General features: G+C 43.7%; 1 protein-coding gene and 1 pseudogene across 1 annotated transcript in view; one reads left to right on the top strand and one right to left on the bottom strand.

Annotated features, from left to right (window-relative positions):
* The window catches only part of LOC144378777 (uncharacterized), a 42,271-nt gene that overhangs the window by 7,610 nt on the left and 18,640 nt on the right, over nt 1-16,021 (bottom strand). The gene's annotated exons all lie outside the window — the stretch shown is intronic.
* On the top strand, nt 2,082-3,747 carry LOC118529129 (centromere protein N-like; annotated as a pseudogene).

Below are 16,021 nucleotides of genomic sequence, written 5' to 3'. Positions count from 1 at the left end.
CTCCCATGGTCATTCTTCAATTTCTAAAGAGCTAGAAGTAAAACTGGCTTTAAACTGAAATTATGACTTTCCAGTCATTACTATTACGTGGGTCTTATTCCAAAAACCATACTTTGCCCTAAATACCAATCTTATCTATTGAAAAAAAGCTAAAATGACAGCAAAAATCATTTTCCCAAATGTTGCACCCCCAGACGCTGACTTTGAGAACTCATTTACAGGCCATTGGCTTCTCTGGGTCTTTAAGAAAACTACTCCACCAGTAACATTTGAAGGTCCTTGGATCAGTTTTCCGTTTAATAGAAATCATGCTGCCAGCCAGCAATAAATCCTGCACACGAAGCAAACTCTTCTATTTGGCCTAGAATACATTTTAAGAATTACTTGGGTATTCCTTGTGCTGGAACATTTCGGTATGTTAAAAATAGCTCAAGATCTCCAGTCCAACCCGACCACATCAGAGGATCCCGAATCCCCTCCTGCACAGACGCACCCGGTCTCCAGCTTGGACAGAGCAAGGTCTCCGGGAGAAGAGCTGAGGGCGGCCCGAGCAGCATCTGCACGAGAGAGAGCAAGCGAGCGAGCGAGAGCGGGAGGAACAGCAGGAGAGACGGACACGGGACGAAGGCGGCACCGGCCGAAGCTGGGAGTGCCGGGGGGATACTCCTGAGGGACCGTGAGCACAGAAAAGCCACAGTTTAAAAGGGCAGCGAAAATAGAAGGGAACCGACCGAGGGCCCTGGTCCCCGGCCCCCTAGCTCCTTGTTAGATGCCCTGGCTGGCCCGTCGCCTCCGTGAGCCGCAGCTCCCTAGCCTCCACCGGCCCCAGCTGTCCCGAGAGGACCCCAGACGGCACACACTGGGACACCCCTGCTCAGCAAGCACAACTGCTCCGACCAGCTCGCCGAGGTGACACAGGCGCAGAGCACACTGCGACACCGCGGTCCCGTGCCACCCAACAGAGGACTGCCCCCGGGACCCCTGGGGCCAATGCCCGGCTCAGCGGCAGCTGCCCTACAGGCAGCCCTGTGCTCAGAGCACTCCAGGAACCACTGGCCCCTGCCCACCTCCGCTCCGGACACCCTACCAGGGCAGCCCCCGCGCCGAGCGGCCAGGCACCTCCCCGCCAACGCACCCCCTCCCTGCAGAGCCCTGGGGCCACCACAAGGCCGGCGGCTGACTCGCCTGCAGCCTCCAGCCACGGCCCCCTCGGTGTGGAGAGCCCCGCACCCGCCCCTGCCCCAGGCCACGCCAGCCTCGGTCCCAGCCACCGCACCAGGCTCGCCCCGGCACAGCGTGCTCCACGACCCCCAGCCTGTGATGGCAACAGCTCCAGCCACGGTCCCCGGGCGCACACGGTCTACACGGGGGCTACCCACACAAGATCAATCCTTCATGGAAGGCTTCCACCCCATTCATAGAAGCCAACACAAAGTAACGCAAAGCGAGACCCAAAAATATGCTCCAAACAAAAGGAGACAAAACCTTAGAAAAAGAGCTAAATGAAAGGCAGATAAACAGTCTACCGGATACAGAATTCAAAGTAATGTTCCTGAAAATGCCCACCGGGATGGAGAGGAGAGTGGATGAACTCAGTGAGAACTTCAACAAGTGATAGAAAATATAAAAAATACCAGTCGGGACTGAAGAAAACAGTAACAAGTGAAAAATACACTCGAGGGCATCAACAGGTTAGAAAAATGAAGAATGGATCAACAATCTGGAAGACGGTGATGGAAAGCACCTAAGCTGAACAGAAAAACAAAAATTTAAATGATAGGTTAATGGGACCTCTTGGACAGTAAAAAGTGAGAAAACATTCACATTGTAAGAAACCCAGAAGGAGAAGAGGGAGAGAAAGGGGCAGAACAATTATTTGAAGACATAATAGCTGAAAAGTTCCCTAACCTGGGGAACAAAACAGACATTCGGGTTCAAGACACAGAGTTTCAAACAAAATGAACCCAAGGAAGTTCACACTATGACACATACTAATTAAAATATCAAAGATTAAAGATACAGAAAATTTTAAAAGCAGCAAGAGAAGAGACACGGCTGGTGATGTCGGACACGCCAAAGAGATGGATGAAACTGGGCCGAGTTTATCAAGAGGACCATCTTGAAAATCCCAATGACTGAAATGACGACAATCCTCCAAGCCTGGGATTTTCTGTCTGAAAAATCAACTGCAGACCATCAACTTCTGGCAGAGAAAGGAATCTCTTGTTCAGGACTTTGTTCTGCTCTGTGAGGAGAAGAGTGCAAGTCTCCATGATGCAGCCCTATTAGACATCCTTTATATTCTGCTTGATCAGCACCAGGAAGTTTGGGATGTTTTTCAGATGAGTAAAGGACCAGATAAAGACCTTGACCTTTTTGATATGGAACAATTCAAATGTTCACTTGCGAAAATTCTTCAGAGAGTTTTAGAAAATGTGATGGTCTGCTTCAGAGACGCTGAGGAGAGTGCAATGTGGACTCGAATTGCCTGGGGAACACAGTATAGAAAGCCAAACCAGTACAAACCTGCTTGTGTGGTGCATTATTCCCAGACTCCCCACACCTCCACCTCCTCCACCAGCTGAAGAGTAATACACCCCTTCTGGGTCAGGCACGGACCGTTGCTAGCAAGCACCAGACGATTGTGAAAATGGACCTCAGAAGCTGGAGTCTGGACTCAAGACTACTGTTTTTATTTTTTTAAAAATTTATTTGAGAGAGAGAGAGCAGGAGCAGGGGGAGGCACGGGGTTGGGGGGGAGAGAGAGAGAGAGAGAGAGAGAGAATCTCAAGCAGGCTCCCTGCTGAGCATGGAGCCTGACTGGGGCTCGATCCCACAACCCTGAGATCATGACCTGAGCCAAAATTAAGAGTCAGCAGCTCAACCAATTGAACCACCCAGGTGCCCCAAGGCTATTGTTTTTAAACAGTACAATCAGACCTTTGAAACTCATAACTCTACTACACCCCTTCAAGAAAGAACCCTTGAGCTGGATATGCACATGGATTCAAGGATCATTCATGACAACAGAATAGAAAAAGAGTCTGGAGAGTGACTCAAGAAACTCTTGGAGATTATCCTCAACCAAGACTAGAATTTGCACAATATAAGCTTGAAACAAAATTCAGAAGTGACTTAAATGGCGACATCTTGGCTGAGAAAGGAACCCCTCTGGTGCCTAATGAAGTTCTCTAGCCTGCATCTTCCTGAAGCATTGACATCCTTGGCCTCAGCTGGTATAACAGATGTATCACTTTCTCCCTTCCTCACTTGCGTACCCCAGAAGGGAATGAATTATTTTAAAATTAGAGGTAAACAAGATGAATGTGGTTACAACTATATTGCATATGCATTTCAGTTAACCACAAGCTAGATGGCTCCTGTTTATACACTTGTGTTTTAGAAATTAGTTCTTGATATTGACAGTTGAGAAATGTTCAATATAATTGTTGGGACGGATTCTTTCCTCCTACACTGTGCGTCCCTCTCCCCCATATCCTGCAAAGCATAGCAACAGTGTTAGGTTGTTATACATGAATTTCATGGCAATCACAAGCTGAAAACCTATAATAAATACACACAAATTATAGGAAAGAGCCAACAATAACACTAAAAATCACAAGGAAAGAGTAAAAGAAGGAACAGAGAAGAACTAGAAAAACAACCAGAAAACAATTAACAAAATGGCAAGATGTACATACCTACCAATAATTAAGATGTAAATGGTCTAAATGTTCCAATAAAAGACATGGGGTGTTTGAATGGATTAAAAAAGGAAGATGCATCTATAGGCTACTTAGAAGAGACTCACTTCAGACCTAAAGACACATACAGACTGAAAATAAAGAGGGAAAAACATATTCCATGCAAATGGGGGGATAAAAAGATGGGGTAGTAATACATACTTGACAAAGTTCAAAACAAAGACTGTAACAAGAGACACAGTAGGGCATTACAAAATAAAAGGACCAATCCAACTGGAGGATATAACAACAAATATCTATGCACCCAACAATGGAGCACTTAAAGAAAATGTTAACAGATAAAAAGCGAGACATTCACTGTAATACGATAATAGTAAAGGACTTTAACATCCCATGACATCAATCATAGATCATCCAGGCAGAAAGTCAATAAGGAATCCATGTCCTTGAATGGCACCTTAAACTAGGTGGACTTAACAGATATATGTAACACATCCCATCCAAAAAACAGAATACGCATTCTATTCAAGTGCACATGGAACATCCTCCAGGATAGCTCACATGTTCAGCCACAAAACAAAGCTCAATAAGTTTAAGAAGATTTAAATATTAAGCATCTTTTCTGAATACCTTGGATGAAACTAGAAATCAATTACAAGGAAAAAAATCTGGAAAACCACACACATGTGGCACTAAACAACCAAAGGGTCAATGAAGAAACCAAATAGGAAATTTTAAAAAAACATGGAGATAAATGAAAATGAAAACAACCCAAAATCTTTGGGACGCAGCAAAAGCAGTTCTAAGAGGGAAGTTTATACCAATACAGGTATACCTGGAGAAAAAAAGAAAAACCTCAAACAATCTAACCTTACACCAAAAAAAGGACTGGAAAAAGAACAAAGCCTAAAATTAGAAGGAAGAAAATAATAAAGATCAGAGCAGAAATTAAATGAAAGAGACAAAAAATAAAATAAAAATAATAGAAAAGATCAATAGAACCAAGAGCTGGCTCTTTGGAAAGATAAAATTGATAGCCAGACTCACCAAGAAATAAAAGAGGACACAAAATCAGAAATCAAAGAGAAGTAACAACCAACACCACAGAAATACAAAGAACTACAAAAGACTATTTTGAAAACTTACATATCAACAAATTGGATGACCTAGAAGAAATGGATACCTTCCAAGAAACACAATCTTTCAAAACAGAATCAGGAAAAATAGAAAATCTGAACAGAAGGATTACGTCATGAAATTGAATCAGTAATCAGACAAATCCCAATTAATGAAAGAGCATTCACAGGTGAATCCTACCAAACATTTAAAGAAGAGTTAATACCTATTCTTCTCAAACTATTCCAAAAACTAGAAGAGGAAAGAAATCTTCCAAATACATTCTACAAGGCCAGCATTACCCCCATACCACAACCAAAGACACTACTAAAAAAGGAAACAATAGGCCAATATCCCTGATGAACATCAATTCAAAAATCCTTAACAAAATATTAGTGAACCACATTCACCAATACATTAAAAAGACCATTCGCCACAGTCAGTGGGATTTATTTTGAGGATGCAAGAATGGTTCAATGTCCACAAAAATCAACATGATACACCATATTAACTGAAAGATAAAAATTATGTGACCATCTCAATAGACGCCGAAAAAGCACTTGACAAAATTCAACATCCATTCAGGATAAAAACTCTCAACAAAGGCCAAATGTCACAAACCCACAGCTAATATACTCTATGAAGAAAAACAGAGTTTTTCCTCTAAGATCAGAAACAAGACAAGAATGTCCACCCTTGTCACTTCTCAAACAACACTGTAAGTCCTAGCCATAGCAATCAGACAAGGAAAAGAAAGAAAAGGCATACAAATTGGGAAAAAGTAAAACTATTTGCAGATGACATGATACTATATATATATATAGAAAACCCTAAATACTCCATCAAAAAACTACAAAAACTGACAAATGAATTAAGTTACAGGATACAAAATCTACAAAAATATATTGCATTCCTATATACTAATAATGAAGCAGCAGAAAGTGAAATTAAGAAAACAATCCCACTTATAACTGCACCAAAAACAATACATTAGGAATAAACTTAACCAAAGATGTGAAAGACTTGTACTCTGAAAAGTAGAAAGCATTGATGAAAAATTCAAGACAATGCAAATGGAAAGACATTCCATGCTCATGGATTGTTAAAATGTCTGTACTAGCCAAAGCAATTTACATATTTAATGCAATCCCTATCAAAATACCAATCGCATTTTTTTTTTTTTTACAGAACTACAAAAGACAATCCTAAAACATGTATGGAACCACAAAGGATTATGAATAGCCAAAGCAACCTTGATAAAGAAAAACAAAACTGGAGGCATCATAATTCCAGATTTAAGGTTATACTACAAAGTGGTGGTAATTAAAAGAGTATGATACTAGCATAAAAATAAACACATATATCAATACAATAGGAAACCCAGAAATAAATCCAATTATATGGTCAATTAATATTCAACAAAGGAGGAATGAATATCCAATGCAAAAAAGACAGTCTCTTTAACAAACGGTGTTGGGAAGACCAGATGACCACATGCAAAAGAATGAAACTAGACCTCTTTCTTTCATCATACACAAAAATCAACTCAAAATGGATTAAGGACCTAAATGTGAGACCTTCCAAATTCCATAAAAATTGTTGAAGAGAACACAGCAACATCGGCCATAGCAACATTTTTCTAGGTAGTTTTCCTGAGGCAAAGGAAATAAAAGCAAAAATAAACTATTGGGACTACATCACAATAAAAAGCTTCTGCACAGCAAAGGGAAAAAAAAAAAAAATCAACAAAACTAAAAGACAATCTACTGAATGGAAGAAGATATTTGCAAAGGACATATCTGACAAAGGATTAGTATCCAAAATATGTGAAGAACTGATATAATTCAACACCCAAAACCAAATAATCCAATTACAAATGAGCAGCAGAAGAGGGGCACCTGGATAGCTCATTTGTTGGGCATCTGGCTCCTGGTTTCTGCTCAGGTCATGATCTCATGGGTTGTGAAATCAAGACCTGTGTTGGGCTCCATGTTCAGCAGGGAGTCTGCTCGAGGATTCTCTCCCTCTGCCCCTCCCCCCCCAAAGTAAATTAATACTTTTTTTAAAAATGAGAAGATATGAACAGACATTTCTCCAAAGAAGACATCCAGATGGCCAACGGTCACATGAAAAGATATTCAACATCACTCAATCAGGGAAATGCAAATGCAAACACAATGAGATACCACCTCACACCTGTCCAAATGGCTAAAATAAAAAACATGAGAAACAACAAGTGTTGGTGAAGATGTGGAGAAAAAGGAACCCTCTGGCACTGTTGAAGGGAATGCAAACTGGTGTAGCCAATGTGGAAGACAGCATGGAGGTTCCTCAAAAAGTCAAAAATAGAACTACCCTATGACCCAGTAATGGCCCTACTGGGTATTTACCCCCAAAATATAAAAACACTAGTATAAAGGGACACATGCACCCCTATGTTTTTTTGCAGCATTGTTTACAATAACCCAAATATGGAAGCAGCCCAAGTGTCCATCAACAGATGAATGGATAAAGATGATGTGGTATATATACACAATGGAATATTACTCAGCCATCAAAAAGAATGAAATCTTGCCATTTGCAACAACATGGATGGAGCTAGAGAGTATAATGCTAAGTGCAATCAGTCAGAGAAAGACAAATACCATATGATTTCACTCATGTGTGGAATTTAACAAAACAAATGGGCAAAGAAAAAGAGAAAGAGAGAGAGAAGTCAAGAAACAGGCTCCCGACTATAGAGAATACACTGATGGTTACCAGAGGGGAGGTGGGCGGGGGGATGGGGTAACTAGGGGATGGGGGTTAAAGAGTACACTTGGCACGATGAAAAAAAATAAAGTGGGAACTCAAGGGGAAAAAAATTACAGTGTGGGGACTATAATAAAAAAAAAATTGCTCATTGAAACAAGCATCACATCTCTGCCTACCCTAAGTGCAATCAGCCATACTTCTTCCTGAGGAGCTGAAGCCACCATGTCTCACAGGTAAGTCCCATAGGACTTTTTTCCTAGAAACTTCATTAGGCATGCATTATAATCCTGTGTCCATATAATTTGCATATAATTTTCATGCAAATGTTGTTAGGAATCCTCTACTTTTCCAACTGAAATTTCATTGTGATATTCCTTGCACTACAACATATGGGGTTTTGTCCTCGTTTTACCTCCATGAGCGGCACCTACTCTAAGGGAGAGACCATGCATGTTGGGGAAAGAAAGGGCAGCAAGCAGAAAAAACTGGGCACACGGGTGACGAGAGCCTGCCTTTCCTCTCCATTTCAATGTAGTCCGAGCATCATAACGCAGCAATGGTCTCAAGAATGCACCGAATGCCTGCTTCTAGGAAGAACCCGGATGGTCTCGGACGAGGACATTTTTTTTCTTCTTTCCTGCTGGAGCTCCAAAGATGAAGGCTCCTTGATGCCCCTCCTAAGCTGCTGAGCGCCCACTCTGTGCAGAAGTGCCGGGGGAGCAGAGAGCAGTAAGAGGCCACACGGGTGAGTGAACCACCTCACCATCTACCGCAGAGATGCACAGTACCCAGAATGCAGTGGGGCAGGGGCAAAGTCACACCAGCCTGAGATCACACAGGGTCAACCCCAGGCTTGAAATGCTCTGTGACCCCCAGCCCTGCAGTGTGGTCACGGAGAACCAGCGCTGGGTGAAGGTCCTCCCGTCCACCAAACTCCTGTCTGTGACTTACCTGAGGGATAATGCTGACTTCCCACCTCCCGTGAGCAAACAAGGGAGAAGGGCCCACATCCCGCTGGCTGCTCCCCATTCCCCTCCAGATCAGCCTCATTCCTGCAGTGGGGAGCCAATAACCATTGCTGCTTCACCCTGGGAGGCTCTCCAGAGCCTGAGCCTCTGCCAAGTGCACTGGGCGCAAGGAGTCAAGGATGAGGAAGATGGCCGCTGGGTCTGCATTCACAGAGCTTTAGAAGACGCAGACTCTCAGGGCAGAAAAGAACCGAAGGACGAATGCCCTTTGCTCTGCCCACGAGACACCATTCAAACCATTTTCCAGCTGTTGGTTTTCTTGGAGCAGCTTGGCATTCCCCAGCCTGGAGATGTACACAGCTGCTCCAGCTGCATCCAGCACACCCACCCGGAGCTCCTCTAGCTCGCCTGCAGTCCTTTTCTGCAACCCATGCCCATGACCATCCCCTAGACCCACACCCCCCTCATTGCTTTAAAGAGTTTGCACCCCGTGCCCCCACACCAGCACACTGAGGCTGGGCCACACTCCCATTAGCAGTGGAGGCAGGAGACCCTCGGCATCCTGGGCTGAAGATGGGAGGGAGGTTTGAGCAAATCCTTAGAGGGGTCTCCATGTGTCCCCCCCGCCCCCCAGGCTGGGCACGCCTCTTGGCCTCCACTAGGAATTGCTACCTTGTTACTTGAGCTATGCTTTTGCTAGAAGCATCCTTAAGATCTCCAGGCACATGACCTTGAGGTATGCCCAGCATGCTACCTTTTTGCATCCTCCTGGGCTGTGGAGCCAGAAAGGCCCTGGTTCGTGCAGACGGCCCCACCCTGGTGGGCAGCTCCAGCCCCCTGAGCTCAGAGCTGCTCAGCCACCCCACATCCCTGCAGCATCGGTCTTAGACCCACCTCACGGTCCCAGCCCCTCCGTTCCCTGCATGCCCCCCTCAAGTTAGCTAACTCCAGCCCTTTCCATCTCTGCTCCCAGCCTCCTGGCCCAGAGCTGAGGAGGCTATCCTCTGCTCCCCGACCCTGCTGTTCTGCAACTTCAGCGTTGCACGCTCCTCCCTTTGCCTCTTGCTCGTGCTCCGATCTGGCCCCGAGCACATGCCTGGTTTCCTCATGTCCATCTCTCCCCTCGGCCTCCCGGACACCTCCCTCCCAGGACTCCCACACCACGAACCCGCTGGTCCCCAAAGTGGCACCTCCTGTAAGCCTGACAGTGGCAGAAGCTGGCATATGTCCCCAAGTCCTGTCATCTCTACTTCCCAAACCCTCCCGACAAGAGAGACACTGAATAAACAAAATTTTTTTAAAAAGGAACACAATTATTTCAGATGTTAAAAAAAAAAAGAATATAAAGGAAATAGAAGTGGGCAAAGGGATAAAGATTATTTGACCTAAGATTTGATTAAAAATAAGTTAAGGAGTTCTGGTCCAATGGCAACATAGGAAGATCATGAACTCCCCTCCTCCCAGGACACAGGATATATACTACTATTGATAGGGCCATTCCTCCTGAAGAGCTGAGGGCTAGTGGTTGCTGCACAAGGATAAAGGGACCATGTAACGTACAGCAGGTGAGACTAAGACACCCTAATCAAGGGACCCTGCCTCCTAGCCTGTGAACGGCAGGGCGAAGGGATCGTACTGCGGGTCTGTGAGCAGATGCATCTGCTGTGGGGCACAGAGAAAAGCCGCATGTGCAACCAAAATATAAATCAACCGTACCTATAACACTGCCAAACATTGGGAGAGCTACTGGAACACTCTCCAGGTCAGAGGGGCTGGCAAGCATCATGGTTACCACCTTGACAGTGTAGACAAGAGCAGGGTCTGGGTGCCATACGTCACCTTGGTGCCTCTGTGAGCCCCCAGCCCTCTCCCTAGATTCCCTGGGACACAGCAAAGTAGGTGCAATTTAGAAGAGCAACTAGAATAGAAAAGATGCAGTCCTAGAACTCTGCTAAATGGCAAGGGAACTGCTGGAACCCTCTTCAGGTCCAGGGGGCTAGCAAGCAACCGAGTTTACATCCCCCCCCCCCCCCACCTTGATAGTGCAGACAGGAGCAAGGTTTGTGCACCGTAGCTGGTCTGCTGTGTCAGGAAATGCTGGGACCCTAGCCCACATCGGCCACAGCTGTTCAACCAGGGCAGCCCCAGGATGGCTCACACGGGGACACCACTGGTGAGCAATCACCACAGCACCAGAGGATCTTACCAAGGTGACACAGGTGCAAAGAACCCCAGAACATTCCAAGCCTGCAACACTTTGACTCCAGGTGCCCTGCCAAGGGACCCATTGTGTAAGTATCCCGGGAACCTTGGCTTGAACCCACTTTAGCTCCAGCTACCCTGCCAGGTCAGCCTCTGGTGTGACTCCACAGTTTGCACCCAGTAAAGCTTCAGCTGTATGGCCATGGCCCCTTTGTGAGGAGAGCCTAGGACTACCTTAGCCCACACCCACGTCAGCTCCTGCCCATCCCACCGGGTCAGCCCCAGCACGGAGTGCCCTCGGACACCTGGCCCATGGCAGCCGCAGCTACAGGCAGCCAAATTCTCCAGGCACCCAGTCTACACAGGGGACGTTGATATACAAGTCATTCCTTCAAGTTAAGAAATTGCTGTTTTGCCTAATTCATAGAAATGCACAAAGTTAAACAAAATAAGGAAACAGAGGAATCTGTTCCAAATGAAATACCAAGACAAATCTCAGGGGGAAAAAAAAAAACTATCAGGTAGATTGCTTATCTCCATTTCATTTAAAGAATTCAAATTAATGTACATAGGGCTCACAGGACTGGAGAGAAAAGTGGACGAACTCAGTGAGAACTTCAACACAGAGATGAAAAATATAAAAAATAACCACAGTTAAAGAATATAATAACTGACATAAAAAATATGCTAGAGGGAATCCACAGTATTAGAGGGTGCAGAAGGATGGATCAGTGATCTGGAAGACAGGGTGGTGGAAAGCATCCAAGCTGAAGAGCAAAATGAAAAAAGTAATTCAAAAAAGAGGATAGGTTAAGGGATCTCTTGGACAATGTCAAGCAAGTAAACATTTGCTGTATAGGGGTCCCAGAAGAAGAGAGGGAGAAAGGGGCAGGAAAATTATTTGCAGACCTAATAGTTGAAAATTTCACCAGCCTGGGGAAAGAAACTGACATCCAGGTTCAGGAAACAGAGTTTCAAACAAGATGAAACAAAGGGGGTACACTGGGGCATAAAAATAAAAATGTTAAAGATTAAAGATAAAGAGAATTTTCAAAGCAGCAAGAAAGAAGGAACTAGTTCTAGGAAAACCCCATAAGGTTATCAGCTGATTTTTTCAGCAGAAACGTTGACTGTATCATGCTTGTCCTTTCTGGCCTCCAAAGTGCTGAACAGAAAAAAAACCTACAACCAAAAATGCTCTACCAGGCCAGGTTATCATTCGAATTGAAGGAGACAGAAAGAGTTTCCCAGGCAAACACATGTTAGAAGAGTTCATCACCACTAAACCAGCCTTACAAGAAGTGTTAAAGGGAATTAAGTGGAAAAGAGAAAGCCATAAATTATAAAAGGAAAACGTTTCATGAGTGAATGCAAACATACAGTAAAGGTGGGAGTGTAATCACTTATGAAGCTAGCATGAAGATTAAAAGACAAAAGTAGTAAAATCAACTCTATCTAAAAAAAATTAGATAAGGGGACTCACTAAAAAATAGGTAAAATATGACAGCGTATACCTACAATGTGGAGGGTGGGAGTAAAAATTAAGGCCTTCGAACTTAAGTCACCATCAACTTGATATAGACTGCTATATGTTTCAGATATAGATGAACCTCATGCTAACCACAAGCCAAAAAACACAATAGATACAAGAAAAATAAAGAAAGCCCAGCATACCATTAAAGGAAGTCATTAATCACAAGGAAAGAGAGCAAGAGAAGAAGAGAACTACAAAAACAACCAAAAAACAATGAACAAAATGGCAAGAAGTACATACCTATTAATAATTAGGTTAGGTATAAATTGTCTAAATGCTCCAATAAAAGACATGGGGTGTTTGAGTAGATAAAAAAGGAAGACCCATTTATAGGCTGCCTAGAAAAGACTCACTTCAGACCTAAAGACACATACAGGCTGAAAGCAAAGAGATGGAAAAGATACTGAATGAATATGGAATCAAAGATGACTGGGCTAGCAATACTTAGATTTGACAAAATAGAGTTTTAAAAAACTGTAGCAAGAGACAAGGGCATTACATAATGATAAAGGTGTCAATCCAACAAGAGGATTTAATAATTTTAAATATCTAGGCACACAACATTGGAACACCTAAACATAAAATATTAACAGACATAAAGGGAGAAATTAACAGTAATACAATAATAGTAGGGGACTTTAACACCACATTTGTATCAATGGATAGATCATCCAGGCAGAAAAATCAATAAGGAAACAGTGTCCTTGAATGACACATTAGACCAGATGGACTAACAGATATAGAAAACATTCTATCCAAGAACAGAATACACATTCTTTTCACGTGCACATGAAACGTTCTCCAGGATATACCACATGTTAGGCCACGAAACAAATCTCAATAAATTTAAGAAGATGCAAATCCTATCAAGCATCTTTTCTAACCACAACAGTATGAAACTGGAAATCAATTACAAGAAAAACTGGAAAAAGCACAAACACAGGGAGGCTTAACAACATGCTTCTAAAAACCAATGGGTCAATGAAGAAATCAAAGAGGAAGAAAAAAAAAAAAAAAAAAACATGGAGACAAAGGAAAATGAAAACACAACAACCCAAAAATCTTTGGGACACAGCAAAAGCAGTTCTAAGAAGAAAATTTATAGCAATACAGGCTACCTTAAGAAAGAAGAAAAATCTCAAACAATGTAACCTTACACCTATAAGAACTATAAAAAGAACAAATGAAGCCTAAGTTAGTATAAGGAAGGCTATAATGAAGATCAGAGCAGAAATGGAGATTAAAAACCAAATAGAAAAGAGAGAGGACACAAATAAGATCAGAAATGAAAGAGAAGTCACAACACATACCACAGAAATGCAAAGAACTAAGACTACTACAAAAAATTATATGCCAACAAATTGGACAACTTAGAAGAAACATACAATCTTCTAAAACTGAATCAGGAAGAGGGGGAAAAAGATGGTGGAGGAGTAGGGGACCCTATTCCAACCAGTCCCAGGAATTGAGCTGAATATCTACCAGACGACTCTGAACACCCACGAAATCAGCCTGAGATGTAAGAAGATAGATCTGGATCTCTACAAACAGAATATTGCGGGCGGTTGGTTCCGAGGTACAAAGTGGGGAGCCCTGATTCCGCGGGCAGATTTCGAAGGATAAATGGCAGCGGGAGGGTGCCTGGCCGTGGGGATCCTACACTACCAGTGAGCGACAGATTTGGTGGGCACAGACTTGCAGACCGGTAGCAGCGGGGAAAGGACTTTAGGGCAGCCTCCGGGGCAGAAACCTGGAGCGGCGGGGCCACGCGGGCTAACTGTGCTTCTAAAACCGCCAGCCGCTCCCAAACGGCAGAGACGTGCCCCGACCTGGAGGCAGGACTGGGAGCGCTGCGGAGGGGCACACAACCCAGGCCGCTGCAGTTTATAGCAGCACGGACAGAAACGGAGACGGTGTGGCCTGGAGAGCTCACTGAAGAACAAACTGCAATCTCTCTGCTCTGAGGCAGAGGGTTGGAGATGGTCTCTTCTGCTCTGACTCTCGGAAGAGACACGGAAAGCCGCCAGAGAACAAAAGCCCCCAAAAACTGGTTCCCACTGAGCCCATCCCCCACCACAGGGGAGCACAGCAACACTGCCCAAACAGGGTTGCCTGAGTAACAGCGCGGCAGGCCCCTCCCACAGAAGACAGGCTGGGAAAACAAGAGGCCAGCAACCCTAAGGTCCCAAGAAAACAGGTGCATCTTGCTTGGGTTCTGGTCAATAATTTGGACTCTATACATTCCCTCAACCACCCATCAACAGAATGACTAGGAGGAGGAACCCCCAAAATAGGAAAGATTCAGAGATTATGACTTATGCTGCAGATTTACAAGTGGATGCAGATATAACCAAGATGTCGGAGATGGAATTCAGGCTAGCAATTGTGAAGACAATAGCTAGAATGGAGAAATCAATTAATGGCAACATAGAGTCTCTAAGGGCAGAAATGAAAGCTGAATTGGCAGAACTTAAAAATGCTATCAATGAGATCCAATCTAATCTAGATAATCTAACAGCTAGGGTAAGTGAGGCAGAAGAACGAATTAATAACCTGGAAGACAATTTAATAGATAAAAAGGGAAAAGAGGGGGCCAGGGAAAAACAACTCAGAATCCATGAAAATAGAATCAGAGAAATAAGTGACACCATGAAGTGTTCCAATGTCAGAATTATTGGAATCCTGGAGGGAGTGGAGAGAGAGAGAGAGGACTAGAAGATATATTTGAGCAAATCATAGCTGAGAACTTCCCTAATCTGGGGAATGAAACAAACATTTATGTCCTAGAGGCAGAGAGGACCCCTCCCAAGATCAAGGAAAACAGTCCAACACCCTGGCATGTAATAGTAAAACTCGCAAATCTTAGAACCAAGAAACCATCTTAAGGGCAGTTAGGGGGAAGAGATTCCTTACATACAGAGGGAGGAACATCAGAATAACGTCAGACCTATCCACAGAGACCTGGCAAGCCAGAAAGGCCTGGCAAGACATATTCAGGGTACTAAACGAGAAGAACATGCAGCCAAGAATACTTTATCCAGCAAGGCTTTCATTTAGAATGGATGGAGAGATGCAGAGCTTCCACGACTGGCAGAAACTGAAAGAATATGTGACCACTAAGCCGGCCCTGCAAGAAATATTAAGGCGAGGGGGGGGGGGGTTCTATAAAAGGAGAAAGACCCCAAGAGTGATATACAACAGAAATTTACAGGGACAATCTATAAAAACATCTTCACAGGCAACATGATGACAATTAATTCATAGCTTTCAATAATCACTCTCAACGTGAATGGCCTAAATGCTCCCATAAAACGGCACAGGGTTGCAGGTTGGATAAAAAGACAGGACCCATCCATATGCATTCTACAAGAGACTCATTTTGAACCTAAAGATACATCCAGAGTGAAAGTGAAGGGATGGAGATCCATCTTCCATGTCAACAGACCTCAAAAGAAAGCTGGGGTAGCAATTCTTAGATCAGACAAATTAGATTTTAAACTAAAGTCTGTAGTTAGAGACACAGAAGGACACTATATCATTCTTAAAGGGTCTATCCAACAAGAAGATCTAACCATTGTAAGTATCTATTCCCCCAACATGGGAGCAGCCATCTACATAAGCCAACTGTTAACCAAAATAAAGAGTCATATTGATAATAATACATTAATTGTAGGAGACCTCAATACTCCACTCTCAGCAATGGACAGATCATCTAAGGAGAAAATCAATAAGGAAACAAGAGC

This window comes from Halichoerus grypus, chromosome 13 (assembly GCF_964656455.1).
Source record: "Halichoerus grypus chromosome 13, mHalGry1.hap1.1, whole genome shotgun sequence".
NCBI classification, from domain to species: Eukaryota; Metazoa; Chordata; class Mammalia; order Carnivora; family Phocidae; genus Halichoerus; species Halichoerus grypus.
This window is presented reverse-complemented; position numbering and strand designations above follow the sequence as displayed.